This window comes from Thermobia domestica, chromosome 5 (assembly GCF_964235325.1).
Source record: "Thermobia domestica chromosome 5, izTheDome1.hap1.1, whole genome shotgun sequence".
NCBI classification, from domain to species: Eukaryota; Metazoa; Arthropoda; class Insecta; order Zygentoma; family Lepismatidae; genus Thermobia; species Thermobia domestica.
The window spans coordinates 174,440,578-174,462,467 of record NC_137458.1 but is presented as its reverse complement, the minus strand read 5'-3'; the positions used below and the strand labels follow the sequence as shown (position 1 = coordinate 174,462,467).

The 21,890-nt window shown below is 37.7% G+C and overlaps 1 protein-coding gene across 1 annotated transcript in view; it reads left to right on the top strand.

The window, feature by feature from the left end:
• The first annotated feature begins 17,007 nt into the window (after positions 1-17,007).
• LOC145686288 (putative tubulin polyglutamylase TTLL2) overlaps positions 17,008-21,890 on the top strand; it is a 192,843-nt gene continuing 187,960 nt past the window's right edge. Inside the window, exon 1 of the mRNA XM_081759424.1 lies at positions 17,008-17,138. The gene's annotated coding sequence lies outside the window, so the exon portion shown is untranslated. The remainder of the gene's footprint in view (positions 17,139-21,890) is intronic.

Here is a 21,890-nt window from a genome sequence, read left to right as displayed (position 1 = left end):
TGATTCACTTTTGTCAGAACGTCCACTACTAATATCTACAAAAGATCAGCATTTCTTGGATATGAGAATGATGGAGATGGCCCAGGTAGATGAAGAAGTTACTTTTAGTTCATCAAGTTCTTCATTTTCTGTGAAATATACCCGAGTCACCTATTTCCTTCATAGACAGCGGTGGCATAGTTTGATATATATCTTCTAATTGAAATTTATTTGGAGATTTTGACACTTCCTTTTCCCAACCCTGCAAATCATCTGAAAATTTTAATACAATTTGCGCTCATATTGAATTTGACCCCTCCCCCTGTAAAGCTATGGATTCCCGGAAATAAATTCCTCCGTACGTCCCTCATAACCAGTGCATTAAAATGGCATTTATACAAATAATGGATGCTGGAATTTTAAAATTAAAAATCCAATTGATAAACTATAGTCGTAGTCGGTAAAATTTGCCTACTTTTTATTAATATATTTAAGGAAAGTTAGACATATTGATAACTATGAAACAGACATTCAATCATAGATAAGATCGCCTTCAGGATTTTAATCTTGAGTAGGCCATTTATTTAATTTTATTTTTCAAAATATAAATATATAGGATTTTTTCCTTTGAAGTAAATATATTCCTTTGGAGGACTTCCGAATATGCTTCGGCTATCCCCCGCACCTGCCTCCACAACTTTTCCTCTTTTACACGATCTAAATATCGATATGCTTTAATCACTTTCCTCCTATCTTTCCCTAAAACACCCTTCTCTTTCAAAACTACGTTGATCTCCTGAAGCACCTTGCTAGTAATACGTATGCTGTTCAACTGAATAATAATTATTACTTGACTGCTATTTAATATTAAATTTGCTACTTAGCATTTTTTTCTTCTTTTGTAGGGAGTACGCATATTCAGTAGCAGAATGCTAATCCTTTTAACTCATCACTTCCTAGTACTGCTTATAGACGGCGTAAGTGGCAATGAACTTGTATTCGCACAATATGGGATTTCTATAGCTAAGTTCAAGCCCATAATCAGTTACGACAATATAGAATTCTTACCTTATAGGCTCCATTTAGACTTTTCGGCAGTACACCTTCCGAATGATTCTTGTAGTGGATATGAACAAATAGTATCACTTATGTACGATAAAGAGCGTCAATTCATTAATAAAATTAAAGATATCATACCCTGCGATTTTAAAACAGGGTGTCCCAAAAGACCGCGACGAATGATCTTTAACCTATTACTTGGACTCGCAAATTTTGGACTTAGTGGATATAGTCTATATGAGGTTCATAAATTAAAATCAGCTATTAGTCAAATGCGCGCACAGAATGATTATCTAAATTCTCAAATATAGGAAATTAAGAAAAGTAATTTTGAACTCACAAATTTTGCGACGAACTTTTCAGTAGCTGTAGAAAAATTGATAAGCGAAACTCATCATAGTATTTTGAAGTTGATATGTACAACGGCCACAAACGAACGCTACCTGATCGCTCTTCTTAATTTTCAAAATGCAGAACAACACTTTGATACTATAATACAAAGCATTCTTCAAAATAAAGTTAACGACGCTTTAATAAAACCTGCCTTAGCTAAAGAAATGATTAGACAGAATATAAACTTAAGAGGAACATTAATGGAAAGAGATCTTTAGGGATGCGCACGAGACGAGTCGAGACAGAAATTTCCTGACAAAATTCGAGTCGAGACACAGCTCTTCCAATAGAGAAGAATACGTTTTTCGAGTCGAGACATCACTTTTACAGCAAATTTTCGAGACGAGACAGCCTCAAATCTTGTCTCGTGCGCATCCCTAGAGATCTTGGATTATTTTATCAATGTTCAAAGGCATTTTTGATCTCATTTGACCCAGAATCTGCCAATTTAGACATTATAATACAAACACCAATTGTGCACACTAATGATTATCACATTTTATATAAAATTTATAACAATGGATTTCTAACTAAGACATCTCATATACGTATTCAGACACCTGAATATGCAATTTGGACGGACCAAGGAATCTATGAGTTAGACTTATCTCTATGCCAATCACATAATATGTTCTCTATGTGTAAATTACAGGCACAACCTCGCTCTCAACAAACAGGCTGTCTATTTAATTTAGTTTTCGAAATACAAACGATAGCTGCCATCTGAAACCTACTTTGTCACGGACAGAGGAATTTTATCTATATACGCCCATGGGACTTCATCTTACTACGCGTAAATCTGTTAAAATAGCACTCCAAAGAAACCACATGTTAGCCGCTGATGCAGTGAATCGCTCAACAACTTACTTTTTTAAGTATGAAGAATTTCAACGCATAATTACCGATACTGTGAATCTTCCTACTAGGACCTCAGCTAACTTCACGTTAATATTTAGAAATTTGCCAAAAAATCCAAATTTGAATTTTACTCATAACCTTCAAAATTTACAACGCACCATAACTTCGATGCACTCCTTACTTCAACACGAACAAAATTCTTTGTTCGATAAGATGCCGCAATTACATCTATCCACCGCATTCCGTGGACTATAATTGCTATAGCCATTCTTATTATCATATTATTGATTGGTCTTGGCATATTCTTATATTTTGTTTATAAACGCATTATTAATAACAATGCCTCATAGATATTTTACATTGTACGGGATCTCCACTAATTATCAATCGTAATATTTTTTTTCTCTCTCTCCTTCCAGTATGGATCATCTTTATATAACAGTATTAATTGCAACTTTTTTAGTATTTCTAACTCTTATAATTTTATACATATTATATCGTCGTCTTCGCTCGTTACCAAACAAATCTAGAACGACCCGCATAGAAATTTCATCTCCTATTCCATTGGAAACATTTACTACTAATAATAGAACTAAGGAGCAACCGCTAAGACAGACTCCAACCCCACTTACTATAAGTGAATTAGTTTACATTTATTAACGCCAAGCCAAAAACAGCCCTATCTCGAGGGAAATGAAGTATCATGTACCATGTACGAATCCTGCCTGTATATAGGGACCACCTGTTTAGTGCTCTATTCCCCTACCACATTACTGCTCCGAAAAGTGATTTGCATTTATTTCAGTGTCACAAGTGTTTAGTGCTTAGTGATTTTTTTGCGTGTGATTCCTCAGTGTTGCCAACTATCACATAAACAAAAATAACCCTTCGGCTTATTTTTTAAACAAGCCAGGGGGGTGTAATATCCCATGTGAAGTTGTTTACAAACAAATCCACGCATCAAGTGTTTATAAACACCACCACGTGCTTCATCAAGAGGAACTTCCACCAGGGGGACCTGCAATCACCTGCAGACGACATCTAGCCCCTCCCACGGAGCAGAAGACGAAATTGAAGCAGAAGCGCCACCGCCACCCAAGGGACGCTATAAATTGGACAGAAGAATCCAGCTCAGTACCTGTGGGCAAAGTCATTTTACGAAAGCCTGCGCCAAACCAGATGCATCCACGCCAGCAACCTTTGCAAATTGCGGAGGGGACCATCCAGCCAATTATCGCGGTTGTCCCGTCTTTCGCTCCTACTCAGATGCTCTCAAGAAATCAACTCCTCCTGGCCGCAGCTCCGGTCCTACTGCATCAACTTCACTGGACAATAAGGCACCTCGCAGCGACCGTCCTCCACTACCAAATCAGGATGCTCCCTCTACGTCCAGCACACCAGATAGTGCGTCTACACCATCTGCTAATGACTTTAATCTCCATTCACTGGACATAGTTCTAAGCAAAGATACCATCTTAGCTACACGTCCTTACGTGATCTCAGCACTGGACTCAGATCATGATCTGGTCCTTTTCAAAATTTCGCATCGTCATATCTCCCGTCCTGCACCCGCTCATATCTCCCGAACTACGAACTGGGATGTCTATAAGCAGGAATTAAACTCTTTGCTCGACATAGCCGCTCATCCAAATTCTCCTGCGGAAATTGATCAGGCGGTCGCCCATCTTACGCTTGCTCTACGTATGGCTGACTCCCTCAGCACATCAATAATTCCATTATTTCGTCTTTATATCCATCTCAAACGCTGGGCTCGAAGTACTTGGCAGCGCACCAGACATCCACTCTACAAAACGCTATGGAACACCTTAAGCCGCAAAATCAAGACCATCACTAGACGACAAACCGAGCAGCACTGGGAGACAATGTTTCGTGGGGTCACACTTAATGACACTAAAATTTGGCAGTATTCCCGCCTTTTCCAGCGCCGAGAGACTTGTCGTCAAATTCAAATACTGCAAGGTCCGCATGGGGTCATACATGACGACCAAGGGCAAGCAGACCTATTTGCTGCATCTCTAGAGCGCGAGTTTACACCTAATGCGACTCCTGTCGTTCCTCACATTCGGCAGGATGTTCGGGCCACTATGCGCATGCTCCATTTTTAAACAATACTTTCCCTGCCTGAGGTCGTAACACCAAGGGAAGTTGAGCGTCAAATTGGTCACTTGCCCAACAACAAAGCGCCTGGAGTTGATCAGATCCGCCCGGAACTACTGAAACATGGGACACGGAAGCTACTCCTCTATCTTACTGCTTTATTTACAGGCATCCTTCAGGTTTGCTACTTTCCCCGTGCTTGGAAAGAAGCGAAAGTCATTCTTCTCCCTAAACCAGGTAAAAATCCGACTCTCTCAGAAAGCTATAGACCAATTAGCCTGTTATCTCATGTGAGAAAACTCTTCGAACGAATGCTTCTCGCCCGACTTCACGAGCACGTCACCACTTCAGATATACTCCCCCACCATCAATTTGGTTTTCGTGCTAATAACAACACAACAAGCCAATTAGTGAGGGTAGTCGACCACCTGACTACCTCTTTTAATCGACGACAATATGTTGTGGGTGTATACCTTGATATCTCAAAGGCGTTTGATAAAGTGTGGTTACCAGGCCTCATTTATAAACTTCACTTACAAGGCTTCTCTTTACCTTATCTCAAACTCCTCACTTCATACCTCTTTCATCGCTTTTTCCATGTCTCTGTGGGACAGGCCAAGTCTGCTCCCAAATCAATTCAAGCTGGTGTGCCTCAAGGCGCGGTTCCTTCGCCCCTGCTTTACACCTTATACACCGCAGACTTACACATTGTGCCACACTGTTTTCCTGCAACATACGCCGATGACACTGCTTTCTTCACGAACAGCAGCAATCTGCGTCTTTCCTACTACTACATGCAGCACCAACTCAATGTCTTTCAACGTTGGGCTACCATCTGGCGCCTAAAAATCAACGCGGATAAGAGCGTTGCAGTCTGTTACAGCAAAAGACGCAGCAGAGCCATCCATTGTTTACACTATGACAACATTGAAGTTCCACACCGTCTGCATGCTAAATACTTGGGAGTTATCTTAGATCGAGGTCTTACTTTTGGTCTTCATATCAGGGACATTAAACACCGAGCTCTTCGAAAATTGTCTGCCCTCTATACTATTCTGCGTTGCAGTGCCCTAAGTCATGAAACAAGACTCCACGTCTTTAAAATGGTAATTTTGTCCAGAATCACCTACGCATGTCCAGCATGGCAATATGCGGCACTCAGTCACTTGCGCACGGTCTAGACTGTGCAAACCAGGGCAGCTCGTATCATAACAGGCCATGACCGATATACGCGTAATCGTCAACTTTTAGAGGACTTAAACATATATCCTATCCGGGACGTGTTACATCAACACCATACTCGTTTTTGGGCCAACCTCCCCCGCCATGTCAACCCCGCAATAGCAGCCATTGGCACAGCGCATACGAACTTACAGGACGCCACGGTTGTAGCATAACTCTTTACCCACACTCTCCCCCTCACTGCGACAGTTGCAGCTGAAGGTCACATGACGTCGTCGTATCTCATATTCTAACTCACCCCCCAAAGGTCTAATCATTTTCTTTTCTATAGCTGTCATCGAATCAGGGACTTTTGTCCGATACTCGACACAAAACCACACTTTCAAGCTAAGCTAAGCTAAGCTCAGTACCAGTTTTCTGGTGACCCTCCTCTAGTCTGCTATGGGACTACGCCTATCCTATCTCCTGGCTTAGCCTGCTATGGGGCTCTGTCTGGGAATCCCAACCTCAGCCGCTTAGCCTGCTACGGGGCTCTGTTGGCAACTTAACCTGCCTCTGCTTGCTACGGAGCATTGGTTCCTTAACTCCACTCCTCTTAGCCTGCTATGGGGCTCTGTTGGAGATCCTGTCTGCGACCACTCGGTCAAAGACTACCTTTTACTTACCTTTTGAAATAGAGATCAGATTGTATAGTATTTTTGTACAAATACTCTTATAGTGGATTTTATAATAAAACTGGTAGTGGGAGTCGTTTCCGGACACTCTTTTTATTAACAGCTCTACCTCTTCCTTATATGAGACGAAATTACACAAAGTTTTACAATATATTTATTACATTTTAGACGGTTACATTTTTCAAAAATTTTGGATAGGCCTGGCAGTGTTCAATTCAGACTTTTGTACAAGAGGGTCCAATAAAAATTTAAGAGGATTCTGTTCTAGATTGCAGTAGAGCAGCAGGAATCTGTCGCAACAAAACTCGCGACTTGATACTGTCTAGTGGTCTGCAATAACCAACATATTGCCATTTTCCCTAACCAAGCTTGTAAAGCGTTTGTGTGTGTCAGTATCTAATTTCCAAATTTTTATTTAACTTAGGTTGGGCAAGATAAACTAATTTTCTTTTTAAAAAAATCTTTGCTTTTAAGACTTTTATTTCCGAAAAAATAAACAGAAAAAAGCAAACATTTCAATCCATGTGTATAGATATTCTAGGGGGCGCTTATATATTCTAGCTGAGCTCAACCCCTCCATGAACATGTCTGAATTCAACACGAGGCCTGGGCATACCCGCTAAAGATGTTTCAATTCGTTTGGTTTGTTTAGGCTTAACTTTCTTATGTAATAGCATGGTTATGAAGGATTTAACATATTCTTAAAGTAGCATCTGAACCACTACTCGGTTTCCAGCTGGGAGAAATTTTGTGGGCTCACCGGAACCCTTTAATTACAAGGCGAACATTAGATTCAACTAACAGATGATTCGAGATGTGTGAAATCATCACTATGAAATTCACACGATTTGTGGCGTTTTTGCATTTTTGGTTTACACTAATAGAATATTAAAAAAAAAACACATGTTTTAAAAAAAAGCCGCCCCTGCTGTTGTATTAATGCTAGATGTATACATTTTACAAACCACGTTTATATACAGTAACATTTTTAATTGAGAAACTTGTATTAATATTATTTTATGAACTTTTATAAAACTAAAGTTCAAAAGTATCGGCACTTTAACTTAGCTTTAAGTTAAAGTTTTGAGCTAGAAAGTATTGCCAGTAGATTACAAGTCTGTATGATATGTTTTAGACCCATTACTCTATTCTTCATAATTATTCCCACAAGTAAAAAAAAAAAAAAAAATGCATACTTGTATTTTTCAGCTAAGTACAGGGTATTAATGAAAACTCTAGTGTTAGTTTTGATTTTTTTAAAACAATGAACCCTTCATCATCCCAAAATCATACTTTGCCAGGTGCTTTACAACAGTACTATCTATTCATGGAATTAATTTCAAAATTTTAAAATATGTATTTTTTAAAATTTTTGAAGTAATTTTGATTTTGATTTTGGAAAAAGAAATTCTGTATTAGTCTATATTATGTTGTGTGTCACAGGAAAGAGCATGATAAATACTGTAAAATGACACCTTAACCAGCTCTCTAGCTCAATTAGGAGAGCCGCAATTCAAATTTCAAAATACTTTGAACATACTATTTTGGGCAATTTTTTGAAACTTAATATAGCCTTATCTACAATACCAGTCGATATATAAAGCTGAAATTTGGGATTTTTCTTAGTCTATACGAATAGTACCCCTGTACAAAATTTCACGATAATCTGAGATGGTAAGGTAAATTTTGTTTTCAGATTGTGTTGATTTGACCTGGAACGGCTCACGAGCGCGATCGGTCCCGCAGCAAGAAAAATCAAACGAACTGGGAGACTATTTGTAAACAAGAAATCCATTCACGTATAAGTACCCCATCCCTATCGATTACACGGAAATAACAATGTAGGAGTAGGGGAGGTATTTTAAAAATAACTTCAGTGAAAAAGGAGAAGAAAAAGGAGAAGAAAAAGGTTATAGTTGAAATGTATAATTGTTAGATTTTTTCTAATGGCGGGACCGATCACGGGTTAAACGTCCCATCAGAAGTTATGGAAACTTGGCTCGGAGTTTTTAATACATACATCATGTAGCCCGGATATAGCACCGTCAGACTATTATTTGTTTCTGTCTCTGCAGATTTTCGTGAATAGTGTTAACTTAGTTTCAAAAGCAGCCTATGAAGTCCATGTGTCAGAGTCTTTTGGCGAGAAATCACAGAAGTTCTATAGTGACATGATTATAGTGTTGTCGCACAAATGGTGGAGAGTTTTCTTACGAAGTAGTGTGTAAGTGGTTTCATAATGCATTTTCAAGTTACAATAAATATATTCTTAATTTTGACCTCTAAAAGCTCAACAGTTTTTAGACTTATATTTTGAAAATGATTCAAAGAAACAAATAAAATAGGTATACACAAGTATAAAACCTCCATAAACTAAACAAGTGTGATTACTATGTGGCTATACGGGTGACCCACTTGAAGAAAAAGGTAAAAGAAATTTTACAAATCATTATTTACAGGTCTTTCGGAAGTTAAGTAACACAGTACAGTTCCTTTGGCAAAATTTAACGAATGTTCGAAACTTAAACATGGCCAAGACTAGTTACAGATGCCTACCCAGAAATTTTTGTTGGAAGGGGTCCAAAGTTGTGGAGTGGCCCAATAGTAGGACAATATACCGTGTCTACATAGTATTGGACCGGTGTTGTTTTGTATCCGATAAGACGATAAGTAATTGTTAAGTACTTTCACCCATACTATCAAACAAATGATATAACTGGGTGTTTTATAAGAAAAAAAAGTACAGATGAAACGTAAAATCAAATCTTTATGCTGCACAAATTATTTCTCTGCAACACATGCATTGTTCTACAAAGGAAGTGTACAAATATACGTCGAGTTAGAAATTTCTTATTTCGGGGGGTCCGGACCCCGTGGATACCCTCGTGAGTGCGCCGTTGATTAGTTATTATCCATTGTAAATCAATGTTTTGTGGACAGTAGAAACAACACAATGTAGACCTTGGTCTCCTTATATTAATATACACAGAAGCTGAGAGGAAAGATATTTAATAAAATAATCCTTATATCTTTCCGAACCATTTACAACTATGTAAATTGGGATAATTTGATGATGTAAAACAAATGTGATATAAGACTCCGTGGTTACTAAGTGCGTTTGCACACAGCAACGATAATATCGGTGGAAGCGCCGATGATGTCGGCGGCGAAATCGACTTCAATGTACTCAAATCCTAGCTTGCACACGCCACCGACATTATCGGCCGATCCTCAGACACGCAGATGCTGTCGGCCAAGCCCCCGATATTGTCGGCGATATCGCCGACACCGATTTTGTCGGGGGCAACGTTTTCTTATGATTGGATGCACATGCGGCCGATAATGTCGGCCGACCAGTGGGTTAGATGAAGAGAGTGAGTGACAAGGCGCTGTGTATTCTTGTTTCGTTTCTTGTCTTTGGAACTTTCTTGTTTCCATTTTTTCTATTACAATTGTATAATAATATTATTATTATCTTATCCTACAAACAACTTCGGAACAGCTTATTATTTTTTTTTTACAGTCTCTATTTTGGAGTAGCAAATTCCCTTTATTAAATAAGTATAAAATGTGGGAAGTCTGAAGAGTACCGGTTTCCCTCTAAGTAGATATTACCAAATATAATATAGGAAATTTAGATAATCAATTTCTTGATTATTTTCCACTCCTTTTTTTTATTTTTGTTCTACTAATGCATTTAAATTTTAATACATTCTGAAAATTAATTTAAGCTTAATTTTCAGTTTGATACACTGTGAACATAAGCATATGGAACAAATCCTGATTATTATTACTTCCTTTTATTTTCATCAGAATTGTGTGCAGATTACTTTTCTCGGTCCCACTCAATAAGCAATGATTGAATAGAATATTTGTTGACAAGTCAAAGTAGAATTATTATTATTTTGAAACGAAACCAGTACAATCAAACACTCTTTCCAAAGCTCCAAGGACAAGTAACTCATTTGGCATTTTCTTGATTGTGATCTCAACAACAGGGATGTGACTCCATGCTTCACTTGTTGCAGATGTTTTCTCTCACTTCCAAAACTATCCCGAATCCCCAATTTTTTTAAAAAAAATTGTGGAATATGTATCCAAGTTTTCCCTCTCCCCTTTGTACCGGGATCGACCCCCTGATAGAGTTCTGCAGTTTAGCTACAGTGACTGGATTAAAGGTTGTGTATTATTGCATTCTTCCCTTTCTAGTTTTGCTTAGAATTTTAGAGATGGTAAGAATTTTTCCATACTATATTTTAACCCTTATTGAACTTGTGAAACGTAGACCTTGCATATGGGATAAGATAATAGACTCTTTCAAGGACAGAATTGAAAAGCAAAAAGCATGGCGAGAAGTTTATGCAAGCCTTGCCGAGGATTTTGAGTTCATGGACTAAAAGAAACGAGAAACGACAGGTATGTATGGAGCAATGTAAAACAAAATTACTAATTCGAATCTTATCATTTAATCTACTATGTCATTAGTGTTAATTGCATTGAAAACAAAATAATATACATACATACAATATATAACAGTGTTTCAACAAAAATTAAAACTAATATAGTTTGCAATGTACCGCAGCATCTATTCTCACCGAAACGAAAATATACGAAATTTATTTAAAGCGGTACTGTTAAATCTAAACATGTTTAGGCATATGCCTATTTTTTCTAAGTTTTGTACCGTCCTCCACACCTCTTCAGAACAGTTTTTGTAGTCCTTCTTTTAAAAAATAATTTTCCCGATTATTATTACTTTTATTTGTTTTCATATATGGAGAAGATTTTTAGAAACGCAGTGCAGAATATATATTTTGATTGTCAATTATTTCGCTCATCACCGGCAACGATATAGTCGGGGCTTCCACCGACATTGTCGGCGACGTGTGCAAAGTACGCCGACACCGACACTGATATTATCGGTTTCCTCCGATTTTGTTGGTATCATGTGCAAACACGCTAACTCTATTCGTATTTCAGTTTTTTAAGTAGCCCAGTAATAACGAACAATGCGGCAGTTCATAAACCGCTTCAGTGCTTTTCACATAGTGTACTGTATAAATTTGAGATCTCTAAAGTTATGAAGTCATTAACAAAATTGCGCCCACAGATTTTTTTCAGTAGAAAAAGACATTATACCTATGTTGTTAAACATTTTGTTTAAGCTAAACATTTTTCCTTTTTTTAAAAAAAAAAAAATTCTAACTAGCTGAACCTGCACTCTCTACACAGCGTATCATTCACACATGAGCATGAATCCCCTTGTCATTCCTCACAACATCCGTACATGTCCCTTTACAGACAAGCGAAAGGAGTCTTGATAAAAATCATCAAGGGGTACCATAAAGGAAAGATTTTTTCGAATTTTTTTTCAATATCTCACTGTTTACAATATTGAGACTACTTTCGGTTGAAATTTCTACTTCATGTATGATCAGTGTTTTCTTTCTTGTTGCATGCAGTATGTAATAGGGATTTCATTACATACTGTATGATCAGCGTTTTCTTTCTTCTTGCATCCAGTATGAAATAAGGATTTCATTACATACACAATTAATTATAATGTCAGTGTTCACTGGGCAAAACACTCCAAACAAGAAAGATTCATCTTACCAGGGATGATATCGAAACTGCACCTTGAATTGGGAGACATTCTATTTATTTCCTGATAGACCTTCTCGAGCAAGTTCCAAAACAAGTATTCGTTTTGTGCCCGGAGGTGACCCCGCCTTTTTCAGGGGCTAAACTAAATATAGAACTTTTGACCTACTTTTCCATAGCAGGTGTACATAAAGTACGTTGCTACCCCTAAAAGTTGAAACCTATGCCAGAAAGCAAAACACCTGTTTCATCATGGTAAAAGCATAATTTAACGATGTGAAAATATTTGCCCCAGGGTCCCCGCAGAATTTCAGGTGGGGTCCAACTAAAAAATTGCAGTTGAAAAGAGGGGCAAGTAGCATATTGTTTGAAAGCTAGTGTTAAAAGAAAAACGATAACAGAAGTCTCACAGCTGTAATCAAACTCTGTGCGAAATGGCGGAAGATTCAAAATTTGAAAACAGTCTGCAGCTAACAGTGCATGGCCACCACTAGAATTCCAAAACGGTGATACAGGTGTCAAAATTCTAAAACATGTGTTACAGTATTTAAAACATACAATTTATCTAAATGAAAATGTTTGCCCCAGGGCCCTCGTAGGGTTCCACGCGGAGTCTACCTCGAAGTTTTCATTTGGAAACGCTTCAAAAAGTATATCGTTTATAAGCTATCGTTCTTCAACTTTCCGACGACCCGTCAGGTAGAAGCAGTCTAGAAGACACGGCTCTGTCTAATGTTGTTTGCTGAAGCTTGGCTTTTGTTCTGGTCTATGTGTGAGAGCCACGTAAGTCATACGCCACGGTCGTATCAACGTGGTAGCTGCCAGGACTGTATCTTTGTTATGCAGGTATGAGGGCCATATGCATGACGATCACTGTACGGCGTGATAGTGAGGCTTAAGTGTCTCGTGGAGGGGTGCGGCCATGCTGTTATTCATGAAGAAGTAATAAAAGCACAGTGGTTGGAGACACCAACTGCACTAAATAAAACTCTTCACCGTGCAGTGTTCGTTGTCCGGAATAGAACACGTCGAGAAAGCTGGATTCTTTGTGTGGAAACTGAAAGACAAGTCTCTCACTGACTGGAAACTAAAATTGTCAGGAAGGTCGATGTATCCACATTAGCCAAAAGCGTACTTGATCGTATCTTGGAATCTGGGTCATTTCAACTGATTTCGTGTTCCCCCAATCAAATGAGCACTGGAATACTGATTTGTCATGTCTAGCTTGTCTCCAAATCATTCATTCCGAACATGCTTGTGGGCACGCTTCACCATCATTTTTCTGGAAAGAATATATCCCACATCGAATGGCTGTCCATAGGAAGTACAGCCTGGAGTGATTGTTCCTGGATGTAAGTCAGGACACTCTTGATACAAGTCCGGATCTCTCATGATGGCTGCGTCGCCCTTCAACAAAAGACACATAGTTCCAACGTCTCGAACAAGATATGGGAGGCATTCCTTGAATATTGCCTATCATCATTCCTGACTTGTTGGCTCTGATTATGACTCCAGGGATCTGACGGATTTTACATTGAACCCTTGATCCAAATTTCCGGGATGGTTCTCGGAACACAATGACAGTCGGCCCATGAGCTTTCCTGATGCCGAAATCGCTTCCTGGACTGTGTAAGAATATGTCATTTTTGATTCGGTTCTTACTTGAGTTTCGACATTTTTTACTCCACGTTGAGTTAGAGTTCGTGGTGTTAGTAATTCATAATTGAATACACTTTGATCAAGATTCACAATTTGATCAAGGTTGTAGTCACCCTCTTCAATCTCCCACCTGATTTGTTGAATATAGCTGTCGAATTCGTTTGAACGTTCCAGTACTTTTCGTTCTGGCTGCCATTGTCATGACTTTTGTGATTTTCCTGGAACCCCAGTTCATTTCTCTCAATAATCGGCTGATCCAGAATCGGGATGCCTTGAAACCAGTAACCCCTAGCTTCCGCGATTGTTCCAAGGCTTCCATGGCAATGCCGTCTTCAGTGATCCTAAAAAAAAATTCGGAGCAGCACGTTAATTTTTGCACCATGCAATGACAGATTCTCGGAGTTCTGGTAGGTTGGTCCACTTGGATGCCTTGTCCAGGAATAGTTTCATCCGAATGGTGTCACTTGTACAGATGTCAACTCTTGCTACACGTTTCGCATCCTTGAGTTTGCGACCACTGGATGCGTTGTTATAAGCTGCTGCAGTATCCCTCAATTTCGTTTCACTCCATGATCTCCAAAATGCGGTTTCCTGAGAAGGATTAGGGTCCAGGTAGGCGTAATCAGGATCGCCTGCGGTACCCGAAGCAGTTCCTTGTTGACTTAATGTCGTGTCCAAGGGCTGGAATTGAATATTGTCTTCGAACGTAAATAATCGTCTACGGTCATTGTAATGCCCTGGAGAACAGAGTTTGTCACCATCAACTTGATGAGCTTGTGAACCTTCTTTGCAATCTAGAGAACCAATTTTCTAGATGTAAGTCAACGTTATTGCAAATTGACTAATACAACGTTTCATGCAAGCTAATCACAGGCTATAAGTCAGGGTTGCTGGCTTTCTAAATTCGTCATTGTAAACGTTCAATGTATAGAAATGAAAACGTATATCCTGGAGTCCCTATATGCGAGCAGCGGTCAAACTACAAATTTTCAAATGGGTTTAAGTGGTATTTTCTTTCAAAGTTTCTCAAAACAGATAGCGTATGGAACCAATCTTTCGTCTCTACGCCAATTCTGTGCAAAATGGTGGGGTGTTTACACTACGTCTACATGCTGAATCTTAAAGTTCATGACCACCTCTTACACCTAAGGCTTTGAAACAAATGTCGAACTATGTGGTTCTTCACATCAAAACGACACTTGTAAATGCAAAACAGCCATGTGGTCTAGAGGTTTCTAGATCGCTTCTACCAGACGGTCTGTCAGTAAGTTGTAGCGGGATTGCTTTCAAACGATATGCTACGTGCCCCTCTTTTCAATTGCCAATTTTATGTTGGACCCACCTGGGACCCAGCGGGGACCCTGGGGTAAACATTATCATTTCAATAAATAGCACTTTTCAAATAATGAAACACGTGTTTCAGAATTTTGTCACCCGTTTCACTGTTTTGGAATTCTAGTAGTGGCCATGCACTGTTTTCTAATTTTGAATCTTCCGCCATTTCGCACAGAGCTTGATTAGAGCTGTGAGACTTCTGTTATCGTTTTTCTTTTAACACTAGCTTTCAAACGATATGCTACTTGCCCCTCTCTTCAATTGCCAATTTTGAGTTGGACCCTACCTGGGACCCTGCGAGGACCCTGAAGTAAACATTATCATTTCGATAAATAGCACTTTTCACATAGCGAAACACGTGTTTTAGAATTTTGACACCCGTTTCACCGTTTTGGAATTCTAGTGGTGGCCATGCACTGTTGGCTGCAGACTTTTTTTCAAATTTTGAATCTTCCGCCATTTTGCACAGAGTTTGATTACAGCTGTGAGACTTCTGTTGTCGTTTTTCTTTTAACACCAGCTTTCAAACGATATGCTACTTGCCCCTCTTTTCAATTGCAAATTTTGAGTTGGACCCCACCTGGAATCCTGCGAGGACCCTGGGGCAAATATTTTCACATCGTTAAATTATGCCTTTACAATGATGAAACAGGTGTTTTGGCGTTTTAGCATAGGTTTCAACTTTTAGAGGTAGCAACGTACTTTATGTACACCTGCTATAAAAAGTAGGTCAAAATGTTCTATATATTTTAGCCCCTGGAAAGGCGGGGTCACTTCCGGGCACGAAACGAACACTTGTTTTGGAACTTGCTCGAGAAGTCCTATCAGAAAATAAATAGAATGTCTCCCAATTCAAGGTGCAGTTTCGATATCATCCCTGGTTAGACTGGAGAAATAGTTATCCTTTGTTTTTCGCTATAATTTGGCCATGAAACAAACGCCTGAAAGATATACAACCTCTATATACAATCGTGTTGGGTTAGGTTGTATAACTCATAGGATATTGTGTTTTTTTAAATCAATTCCAGTACACTAGAAAAAGGTAATAAAGAAATAACGGCCACGTTCTTTTTAAATATTCAATTTGACTGAATTACATAAAGTCGGGAATCGGTCAGCGAAAACGACATGTTTCTAGCATTTGTGGTTTTCAAGATCTCATTGTCGAAAGGATTGGACAAACATATAAACCTAGCATTTTAATATAGTCTACAATCACTGTCTCGGCGTTAGTCACGAAAAGTCAAAAGAAAGTTGTAGAGAACTTTAGACATCAAACGTGTTAAACAACAAATAATAATAATAATAAAAACTGCGACAGTTTCGAACTAGTACATGTAGGAAATTACAATTGTAGGAAAATACAATTGACTGATGTAGTGTTATTTTTACTTTACACCATTATTTATTTCCAAGTTTATAAATAACAGCACCTAGCACCTACTAGTAAGTAGGTTTCGAACGATTACTGCGATTTTTATTTGAGGTGTCGTACTCTTATTAGAGTATGAACCTGAGACTGTGTGGATCGAAAGCAAACGTGCTAACCATGAGGCTTCTTAGAGCCCCAAAATTACAGTAACAACTGCTCAATATGTTAAATTTTCATGGATAACGTGCCGAAATCCAATTCAATTAACGGAAGATATAGATATTCAGATGAGCCGAGTGAGTGGGCAACGATTATCTTAGTGTGTTTGGGTATCGTTTGGGCATTATTCACATTCGTATACTCAGGCGACCGACGTGTGCAGTGAAACGCTATTGGATTACAAAAATTACAAATTGATGAAAGTAGTTGAAAGCTGAACGTAATGGTGACATTGTTTGGCGAACCAAAATCATATCAAAAAGTTTTTCGTTGCTTTCCTCTTCTTTCTTTTTTTAGTTGCGTGATTCATGGAAATGTATTATGATGTCACAGAAGTGGCTGCTGTTATGATTATATATATATATATATATATATATATATATATTCGTAAAGTAAGTAATTTTTGGAAGCAAGGTAGGGCTGCAGAATCTCACCCCATTTCTTTTCCTATCCCTTCCGTGTCTTGGGACACTGTTTCATTGCGAGTGCGCGCCGCAGTGGTCGCATGTTTTACTTTAACACAAGGTTGTACCATCCGATGTTTATTTCGATCTGAGTGAGCACGCAGCCAGCCACGAAAGAAGGGGCTTTTAGCATTGTAGGACGATCAACGCTTGCAGATCGCTCTGTTGGAGGGGAAAAAGCCAGCAAGTCAAATCGAAACAACATTGTTTCAGCAGACAGGAAAGGTGAGTGAAAGACACAATTCCTATTGTTGATAAAGTTTTATAAATGAGTAATAATTACTCTTATCTTCATATAATTACAGATTTACCAAAGTAATTAGTTTTAGACGGCTACTATCACTTACGCACCATTAAAATATTTTAGACCGGTATGGATATAAATTATTAAGATAATATGCAGTTGCATTCGAAGTCCAGTAAGCAAATTTTATTACATTTATTTTTTAGGGATGAAAATTCCGAGTTGCATTAAACAAAGATGAAAGGAAGTAACAATACTTTCATAAATATAAGATCATAAATGCAACAAAACTTTTGTAACTTCTGTTTGAAAGAAATATTATAAGGTGACAAAAAATCTGAATCCGAAACCCAGAAGTTATTTTCTTTTATGTAAGTTTATGTCTAATACTTTTGTATCTTTTCTTCTTGCATTGTCTTATGGAACCCGTTGAACAAAATTAAGCAATTTTCCAAACATTGCTGCAGTATTCTAATTTTATTCAGATCTTTGTTACTTCTGAACAAAACATTACGTATTATGTTTATAATTCTTTCCTCCTACAAAAGAATTTTTGGTAGATTTGATAGATTGCTCTTATCTCTTGATGACGCATATCCGTATGTTCTGTATTCTTCACAAGGACGAGGTTAATGTATTACAGAACTATATACATGTCATAGCAGTAATATTTAGTGTGTTCACTCCTTATCCGAAGCTCTCGAAATACAATTTTATTTCCTTACATTCGTATAACATTATTTGTAAAATAAAGATTTGAGGAATGCACCTTTCTTATTTTTCTATTATATGTTCTATGTTCATCTTTAATGAAAGTTAATCCAATTATTCAAATTAAAATGATTTTTTTTTCAGTTTATCAAAAACGATGAAACTTAGTTCTTACGGGTGGACTTAGTTTAACAAAGCTGTATGAGTGGACAGAAAAGAAAATTTTCTTTTCTTTTCTTTCTTTCTTTTTCTTTTTATTCATGCGCATTTGAAAAGGAGACTGACGGAATTTCACTTACTATCTCCAATTACAAACTGAAGTACCAGCAAAATGAAATTGTGTATACACATACAGTATTGAATTTAAAGACTTCTAATAGTCTATATTTAAGAGGTTTGATCGATTGTGGAACACGTTCTTTCTTCACATAAAATGCATGATATGCAGAATGCGCTATAGCCAAGTTGCATGTAGACCATATGTTAAGATTTTATCTTTCCTGAAACATGTGGTTTAAATAAGTGGATTACTGTTAAGTGTAATCTCTGGCGTATACTTCTCTTTGTGGCAAGGTAGTGTGAATGGGTTGAGTTGAGTTGATTTTAGTTTAGCGTCCCTTTCAGGAGCGAGGCTATATGAGACGTGGACCTACTGATTAACGTGGAATCCGAACCGCCGGGAAGCGAACCCGGGTCTCAAATGCCAAAGGCGCGAACGCTAATCGCTTAGCCTCAAGTGAGCTTGAACTGTGATTGGGAAACAGCCTATATTGTGAAGATGCATGATGGCCTTCACGCTGCTAATAGATTCGGATTCAAGCCCTGGGGACCGATTAAATATTGACTTACGGTATGTGATTGCAACGCATCTTTGCTATCAATTTACGACAAACAACGAGGCCGATTAAATATCGTTCTTCCGAACCTATGCGATCATTATGTCTTGCAAAATTTTTATCTTCGTTTACGACGTGTTTGCGATTTTACTTAGCGTAGAATTAACATACCTATGTTAGTCAAATCCCATATGAAAGCTTGTGATTTTGTACAATTGTGCTTGTTCTATGAATATATATATATATATATATATATATATATATATATATATATATATATATATATATATATATATATATATATATATATAAATAAATAAATATATATATAAATAAATAAATATATATATATATATATATATATATATATATATATCACGAAACAGATAGCATGTTTATCCAGAAATTTTGTTCTAAAATTTGGATTCAAGACTTTTAATATGATAAATTTAGTTTCTAGATCACAAAATCATACGATTGTTGTCATTACACACACACACACACACACACACACAAAAACGTTGTTGGAAATTGATCGCAAAGATTCGTTGCGATAATGCAAGTCAATATTTAATCTCCCCCTGGTCGTGGTTTGAAGGCCACATTACTAGGAAGTCTTGTCTTCATAAGCTAGGTGTTGCATAAAACGCAAAACACAAATCCTCGAACTCGCCATATACTGTATTTGGAAAGGAAAAATAAATACGTGTCTAAACAACTTCCTGCTTCTCTCATCAAATATGTAGTTTTAGAGACGCGTTTCAAGTTAGACCAACCACCAACAATGAAACGACCGGAACATATCTCAGAATAATGAGCTATTCATGGGCTAATTAGTTGCTCTAATCCCAATTTTTGGGCTCCTAACGTTTAGCGGGAAATCGGAATCAAAATGGTAAAATTTTATTGGTATGGTACATTTTTTTATTAAACTAATTAAAAGTGGAAAAGTAAAATGAGCATTGCCTTTTTCTGTAGGCATGGTGCAGAAAAAACACAAGACCATTTCAAAGATATTATTTCTGATTATTATTTGTTCATTGTTATGCATAGTTTAAGTTATATTACGAGGCTCATTCCGAAGGTAATGCCTTCTATTTTTTGTGTTGAGTGATCGATAAGTTAATTCAGACGGTGATAATAAGGAATGAATGAAATGAATAGAAATGAGTGGAATGAATAAATTGGAAGGAAAATTGAGAACCCAGATAAAACCCAAGCACACGGTGTTTGTCAACCATAAAGACCTCTTGGCGCGATCTGGAATCGAACCAGAGATGACACGCACAAGAGGTAAACGCTCTAGCACTTTGCCACTGCGACCCTCAGCAACGGCGAAGAGGCATTTCCTACGCACAAAAAAAATAAATAAAAAAAATAAAATAAAATAAAAATAAAAAATAAAATAAAATTAAAAAAATGATATTTCACTATTTAAATTCTATACATACACTACTTACTTCCAAACATAATGAACATAAACATGTGAAAAGAGAATTCATGGATTTAGTAGTAGATATATATATATATATATTTACATTTGCGGAGAGTGCAAATAAATCAATTTTCAGTTAATAAACATCGATGTATTCTCACTGCAACTTTCAAATTATCATCCTACCTTATCTAAAAATCAATACCAATCTTGCATGAGATTTCTTGCTAACGAGGGGGCCACGGTGGCTCAGTGGTAGAGCGTTCACCTCTGGTGCTTGGGGTCCCGGGTTCGATCCCAGCCCCCGCCAAGTGAACTTTGTGGTGGACAAACACCGTGTGCGTGGGTTTTCTCGGGGTTCTCCCGTTTCCTCCCACTTTCTTCATTCCACCATTTCATTCATTACTCATCATCACCGTCTCCTTTAGCATAACCGTGGGACGTAAAACTCAAAGATTTCATTTCATTTTTCTTGCTAACGATAGAAGAACAAAACTCGACATTGGAGCAACTAATTAGCACACAAATAATCCATAATTCCGACGTTTGAATTGTTTTGATCGGAGTATTATAGCCCTAGGTTTATAGCTAGAAGTTAAGCCAAATCCCACAATTTGATAAAGAATTGGTGCTAAACGGTAGCAGCCTCTAACTTGAGATTAGAGCATCAATTAGCCCATAAATAGCCCATATTTCTGGCGTTTGATTTTCATCGATTCGAGATTTCTAACCTTAAGGGGGGTTCTAGCTTGATGTCAAGCTAGACTCGCCCATTTTGATTCAGATTTCCCCATAAAAGGTAGGAACCCAAAAAGAGGATTACAGCAACTAATTAGCCCACAAATAGCCCATAATTCTAGCGTTTGAATTTTTAGAATCGGACCATTGTAACCGTATGGTTCTTTTTTAGCTTGATGACAGGCTAGACTCGCCCATTTTGAATCCGATTTCCCGCTAAACAGTAAGGTGCCAATAATTGGGATTAGAGCAATTAATTAGCCCATAATTCTGGCGTTTAAATTTTTTCAATCGGACCATTGTAACCATATGGGGGGTTCTAGCTTAATGTGAAGCTAGACTCGTCCATTTTGATTCCGATTTTCCGCTAAACAATAGGAGCCCAAAAATTGGGATTAGAGCAACTAATTGGCCCATAAATAGCCCATAATTCTGGCATTTGAATTTTTTCGATCGGACCACTGTAACCGTATGGGTGGTTCTAGCTTGATGTCATGCTAGAGTCGCCAATTTTGATTCCGATTTCCCGCTAAACAGTAGGAGCCCATAAATTGGGATTAGAGCAAATAATTAGTCCATAAATAGCCCATAATTCTGGCGTTTGAATTTTTTCGATCGGATCATTGTAACCATAATCGTATGGGTGGTTCTAGCTTGATGTCAAGCTAGATTCGTCCATTTTGATTCCGATTTTCCGCTAAACAGTAGGAGCTCAAAAATTGGGATTAGAACAACTTGAAATAGCCCATAAATAGCCCATTATTCTGAGATATGTTCCGGTTGTTTTAGTGTTGGTGGTTTGTCTAACTTGACACGCTTGTTTTACAGGCTACTACAAACGCCAATAATTTTGGATTTCGTCGCTAAGAAACGTTTCGATTTATACATGCATTGGTAATGAAAACATACATTTATTTTACAGTATATTATGGATTCATTTAGCTCGTATTTATATTACAAGTTTATATATTGTGTAAAGTTTAGTTTAGTTTATTTTTTAAAAAGAGTGAATT